The sequence below is a fragment of the Solanum lycopersicum genome, chromosome 8, assembly GCF_036512215.1.
Source record: "Solanum lycopersicum chromosome 8, SLM_r2.1".
NCBI lineage: Eukaryota > Viridiplantae > Streptophyta > Magnoliopsida > Solanales > Solanaceae > Solanum > Solanum lycopersicum.
Window position 1 is genome coordinate 26,741,273 of NC_090807.1, and position 6,851 is coordinate 26,748,123.

Genomic DNA, 6,851 nt, shown 5'->3' on the forward strand with positions numbered 1-6,851 from the left:
TATATACAAGAAATATCTCAGAAAATTATCTTCAACTCTATAATATCTACATATTTCTACAAGTTACTTGAGAAAATTGATGGGAAGGTGACAAAAAGAGTTCAAATTAAAATTTGTTAAAAGTTTGACAGTTTCAAAGTCAATTTTTATAAATTAGTGATTACGATAATTAGGTCTAAAATATAATTACTGAATAACTTGTAAAAGATATCAAATAAATCTCATTCCTCTTTCTCTCAAAAACATGTATCATTGCGACTACGACCCTTCAGTTTGTATCCATTGACCAATATTGCGACTTCCAAACCTTCCTATCATGTTGTGAACACTTCAATTTGTCATCTTTATGTTCGTCTTCTTTGTCCTCGTCTTCATCTACCCCTCAATGTAAAACCTTTTTTTCATAATTAGGGTTTAGCGATTGTAAAGGTTGAAGATCGATTAGGTTGTGTTTGTACATATTTTGAATTATAATTTTTTCTTCCAAGGAAACTCGTATTATAAAGCAATCATCAAAACTAAAGGTAACACGAGAAGCAAAGAATAAAAAATGGTTCATATCATCCATTGTAGTCTTCCAAAAAGGTATATAACTAATCAGTAAAAACAAAGTATATCGTCAACATAATAATGATAGGATATCATTCCACATAACTATAATCTTATAAGTAAACTTATTATGTTTTTTTATGATGAAAATGAGGCAAAGGACAGACATTTAAATTTTATTTTTAGGACTTGAAAGGAGAGTGAAGATATGAAAAATGGAATTTTTGTAAGCACATCAATTTATCAACTACAATAGATTCTGCAATTTGTTTAACATAAGTATACTCTGTCTTTCTTACTTGAAAGATTTCACTATTTCCCTTTTTATCCTTACTTTGTTTGATACTTTACAATAGATGTTAATCGTCTAAGCACACAAAAATGTTCATCAACATCTATGTTGTTCCAACTCTTCAAATATATTATCTGGTTGCATGTCTGTTCATCAACATATATGTTCGCACTCAAAACTTGTCTAGTTTACATTGTCTTTATTCAATAAGATCATAGAAAGAGTTCATAAAAAGATGATACATCTATTTACAACAAATGTTATGATTATTTGTCACGACCTAACTAAGGGTCATGACAGGCACTAAGGGGCGCAAAGGGGGAGAATTCCAAAATAAGCTTACCAAAGTTCTAGAGAAAACTGGGAATAGTTTTCCTAATTTGTTTTAGGCATATAGTAAATTTTCCCTGTCTTAGAAATCCACAACACAACTAATAAAATTTATAAATTAAGACATAATATCCATCAATGATCTAATTGTCACACAATAATATTAATTCATCTCCAAATATTTAAAAAAAGAGGTTAAACTAGTCACTTGACTACAATTCGAAGGAACAATCAAGATTATAAACAAGAACTGACAAATGGAGCAAATTTAAGAGATTAAAAGCAACTAGATAAATAATAGATAATCAATACTTTTCTTGCCACGCGAAGATTTGCGGGTCTCACCAAATGCTACCAAATCACCCTCTGTAGCTAATGAAATCCTCTTAATTACCACATGAGTACTTTGTAAAAACATTTAGCGAGGAGTGAGACGTTAGCTTAATGAATAGTAATACTTATCAAAAACAATTTTAATGAGCGAAAAGTTAGAAAACATGCTACTATAATATCATAATGATGAAATAATGATCTTTCAGAAATGATAACAATATTCAATATGATGTGCCTCATATAAGCAAAACTAATGTAATTACTTAATAGTTAACTCAGTAAAATATTTCCATATGAAATCTTATAGATGGGAGGTTTTCAAGGATGAATCATGTAATCAATGTGACCTTTTCTTTTAGAAGAACCTAATAACACTGAACTCCTCATTAATGAATTCATATTCACATCAGTAGGTCCCCGCTCGAGCGATATCAGTTTTAGTATACTAGTTCTACAAGGGCTTTAACAGTAATTAATAACTACAAGGTGCACTAGGTCTAACAAACACTTCATTAGCTACGAGATTCATCAACGTCTACTCCCATTTATAATTTTCTTTTAATCATTAGACACATTTCAAAATTGAACAAAGAATTTAAATCTTATCAAATCATATTATTTCAAATCTTAACAATCACATGTCAAAATACTATTTCTCAAATGAGTGTCAAACATTTTCATTAACAGTAACCATATCATGTAAGAATGAAATTATCTAAAACAATTTTTCAGTATAATATACAGTGAAAGACTTATCCCACATGCAAGTTCAAAACACTCAGTAACACATTTACTTTATAAACCATGTAAAAACCATGAAGTACTTGTATTGAAAGACCAAGCTAATCAATCAAATGGTCCGTATGAATTCCTTTCACTACAAAAAAAAATAGTGTTTAGCGACACTTATATATGCATGTCTATCTAAGGAAGGATTAGTGATAAAATAATGTGTATGTTACTAAAAAAAATAAAAATCAATTTTGTAACAACACTTGCGACAAACTAGAGGCTAATTAGCAAGAACAAGCAAATTTGTGCCTTTATCTTGCAACAAAAATAGCAATATAGGCATGATATTTTTTTTGTGAAAACTTACTGACTGATTCAATAATGAATTGTTTGTCTTTAAACTAAAAATTAGATTAAAAGTCATATCAACAAAATTGAATTGCAGTTAAATATTTTTTTAATAAATTGTTCTATAACAAAATAATATATATATTGACAGATATATAATTTCGTAGTTAAAATCGTTTGTTTTGTTAAGTAAATATTAGGAATACTTTTTTATTTATTCTAGAACATGTTCTCTCTTCCAAAACACATTGCTCTTGGATACTTAGAGACTTCTCCTGAGACCTAACTCATCTTCATCAAGGTGACCATCGACTTGGAGAGCTTATCAACAACTTTCCTTTTTCCTTTCTTCTTGTTTATTTTATTGCACTATGTAAGAGACCCGAAACATGGAGAGCATCTGTATTGTAGAAGCACATAGCACAAAATTCGCCAACTTCTAAAGAACTAGCATAAATAGTTGCTTTCTTGTGATGTTTTTCAGGTATGTGAATCTGTTTTATTCTTGAAAAGTTGATATCTTCTAGGGTTTATTCATATGTGTTGATTCTTATGTGAAATTGAGTTGCTTACTTTTATTCACCGAAGAATCTGCTAGTTCATTGCTTTAATTCATTTGGAATCTAGTAGGATTTTTAATTTATTTATGAAGTTGGGTGAATCTTCTATTTATTTTCTTTAATTCATTTGGAATCTAATAGGTTCTTTATTCTTTTATGAAGTTGGGTTAATCGCCTAGTCTTTTGCTTTAATTAGTTAGGAATGTTGTAGGGTTTTTTATTTATTTTTGATGTTTGGTGAATATGCTAGTTATTTGCTTTAATTTGTCTGGAATATGGTAGGTTTTTTATTTATTCATGAATAGTTGATATCTTCTAGGGAACTAATTTATAGGACGCATTGTTGATTGTTTTATTATTAGTGTGGATATTATTTCTTTGTAAATGTTGTTGTTCTGATATTGTGGCTTCAGTTGCAGAATAGTGCAAGTTCTTTATTACAATATAGAACTAAGTGATTTTAATACCTGATTGCAAATTGAGAAAGAAAGAAAATTTCTCAACTAGTATATTTTCGTTCTCTGAAACTAAAAAAAAAATAGTAAAAACATTCTCTACCTTGAGGAATTCAACTTGTTGCACTGTGCAATCCTATGATACTTTGATAATTCTTCAGTAAAGTTTTGTGACCTTGATTAAGTTCGTGTCTCTTTACTTGAAATTTTAATAATGTCGGAAAAGTCCTACCAGAGTATCTAGACATTCCTTTGTATAATGTCTTGTTTCATGTAAAATATCCAAGTGTTATTCTTCTCTTTAGTTTGTTAGAATAAACTACTTTGAATATCAAATAAGTCTCGAATATATAATATTTTATTATTGATATTGTGCTACTTCTAAAGTTTAGTATATTGTTGTCTTACCTTGGTAATGTTTTGAATTCTATTGTTTAGAATGCTTGTGCAAGTGGTGAAGATGCAAAGATATTCGCAGGTGATTATAAATGCTCTACAACATTTAAACTATATTTTGTAGATATTGAAAGAGTGCTGTGAGAATGACCTTTGAATTTCATATAGCAATCTCACGTTTACATTCATGATCAGATCATATCATGTACTGTGTGTTTAGAACTTTTTTCAACTATAAAAGAGAGATTTGATATTTGTAAAGACGTAGTATCATCCTTTAATTAGAGAAAATGTTACTTAAATCATGTTACTTTTGAGTGATTAATTTTTATATAGATACTAAATAACAAATTAAATATTTACAAAGAAGTCATAATTGAAATGGAATTAGTTCTGCACAGATTTGATAGTCATAGTATATCCTTGTCTTTCGCCATTTAGATGTGATAAGACAAGCTTAAAAAATATAGATAATCATATCTGTCCTTAACACAGGTCCAAGAAAATTAAACACTGTAGATCAACGTGAAAAACCCATTCAATGATTCTATCAAATATGAAAAATTTGTGATGTAGCACCAACATAAGGTGATTAGATGCCCAAGAAGCACTTGTTGAAATAAAATTCTATTCGTCTAACATATTTTTAAAAACTAAGGCAGAAGTTGTATGTAAATAATCTGCATCTTGAGTTTCTAGGATGTAGTTGCACTATCGCAAATCATAGCCCAATCCACGCAATCATCCGACCCAGTCCTAACATCATGATTTTTCTATTAATAGTCAAATAAGATTACTTTTAAAATTTGTGACGTATGTTGGAAACAAGTTCAGTTTTACAAGATTAAGTTGACTTGCAACAAGTCACAAGTATGAGTAGTAGCCTGAAAAAGTTGATAACTATAAGAATAAGTATATTTTATTTTACTTTCTAATAACAGTGGTAAAATTACTGCTCAACATCAATATAATTAGCATATTATCAATAATCCGCTGTTATATTTGATTCTGCTTTCGATTTACAATGGTAAAAGTATTCTTCCATATCAATTTGAGAATTTTATTAATAGCCCCCCCCCCTCTCATTTATCTTCATCTTAATATCTCTGTTTTCACATGTTAATACCCCCATAATATAATAAATTATGATTTTCTTTTTGAGAAGTAAACATTACCTTACTACTATTATTTGTAGATTTAATGTTTAAACTCGTTATAGCTAAATTTGAAGAAAAGTGTTCCTGAACTTCACAACTCAAGCACGTAGCAAGCCAAACAAAAGTGTCTGGAGGAGAAGATAGAGTAGCAAAAGGAAAAGAGACTTAATGTAGAAAAATACTTGTATCTTTTATTTCTTATCAGGTATTACTTGAGCAAATGTATTGTATCGTTATTTAACTTGTTTTCGATGATGTGCAACTATATCTATTAATTTCTAAAATTGACATTAGTTATCTACATGTGTTATCGTATTTACATGCAACTTACTAATTTGATTATTTAGGAAGTCCATGCTAGAGGCAACACAAGTTGTGCTCAAATAAAGAGTTGACTAGAGAATATAATTATTGTGACCCTACTTTGAAGGATAAGAAGATACCTTTAATTTCTTTGTGTTCTTTGAAGTAGTTATATATGTTGCTTTGAGACTAGTAAAAATTGAGTATTTTGCTGAAATACCGAGGAATCCTGTTCAGTGTTCAGTAATTTTTTTCCTGTACTTCAATATTCTTATTTGTTAATAAAATTGCATATTTATAAAAATATGATAAGAAAAAGGGATAATACACAAGTACCCCCCTCAACCTATGCCCGAAATCTCATAGACACACTCATAGTATACTAAGGTCGTATTACCCCCCAGAAACTTATTTTATTAATAATTTTCTATCTCTTTTCAGCCTATGTGGCACTATCTTGTGGGCCAATTCTTGTTGACTTAATTTTCAAGCTAGTGCCACGTAAGTCAAAACCAGGTAAAAGATTACTCATAAAATAAGTTCAGAGGGGTAATAGGGCCTTAATATAGTTTAAGTGTGTCTTTGAAAGCTATAATTGACAACTTTTTGCTACATTCGACTTGCTTATTAAAGCTATAATTTTCTTTGACATTCTTGTAATGAAAATTTAATGCCAAACTTAGAGGTCATTATTAAGGTGAAAAGGTTTTTTTTTCTTTCCAATTAAAACTTTTGTTAACCATTATTATGGAGAATAATAAATATAAGTCTGTTTTTTAAATTTTTTTTGGTAATTTAATAAAAATATTAATGAGAGGGTCATCATTGTATTATTAATTATAAAAAATATGTTTTCTAATTATTTTAACATTATAAGGAACATGAATAATAAAGAGAATGGTTGGATGTATACAAGGTTGGATAGACAAGAAGATATAAACTCTAGTTTCGTCACTGGTGTGAGTAACTTTTTTCAGTTTTCATGTTCTTGACCAAATCACATGATTGGTAACAACGTTAGATGCCCATGGAAAAAATTCCACAACATTAAATACATGGACATTGAGAGACGTTGAGACCGTTAAATATCACATTTTTCATTCAGGATTTGTTGAGTACTATTATGTTTCGAAACATCAAGGGGAAAAGAGTTTACTAGGGATATTTCTTATGCTAATGATTGGAATGGTAGTCCTCAATATGAATCAAGACACGTTAATCCATATCAACAAATGGTTTTGGATACAGCTTATCCCAAATTTGACCATGGTTGGAGTAGGAAATCTTATAGCAATATTAACTCTTAGTCCTCCCATCTTTATAAAACTTTAATAGAGGAGTAGCCAAATCCTTCAATGGAGGAGGGTCTAAATCTTCCAATGGAGGAGGATTCTAA

At 29.4% G+C, this 6,851-nt stretch overlaps 1 long non-coding RNA gene across 1 annotated transcript; it reads left to right on the forward strand.

Annotated features, from left to right (window-relative positions):
• Positions 1-2,818: 2,818 nt before the first annotated feature.
• On the forward strand, positions 2,819-5,393 carry LOC104648737 (uncharacterized). Its single transcript, XR_742702.4, has 3 exons — positions 2,819-3,068; positions 4,038-4,077; positions 5,215-5,393. It is a non-coding gene; the product is annotated as an uncharacterized lncRNA (long non-coding RNA).
• Positions 5,394-6,851: the final 1,458 nt, after the last annotated feature.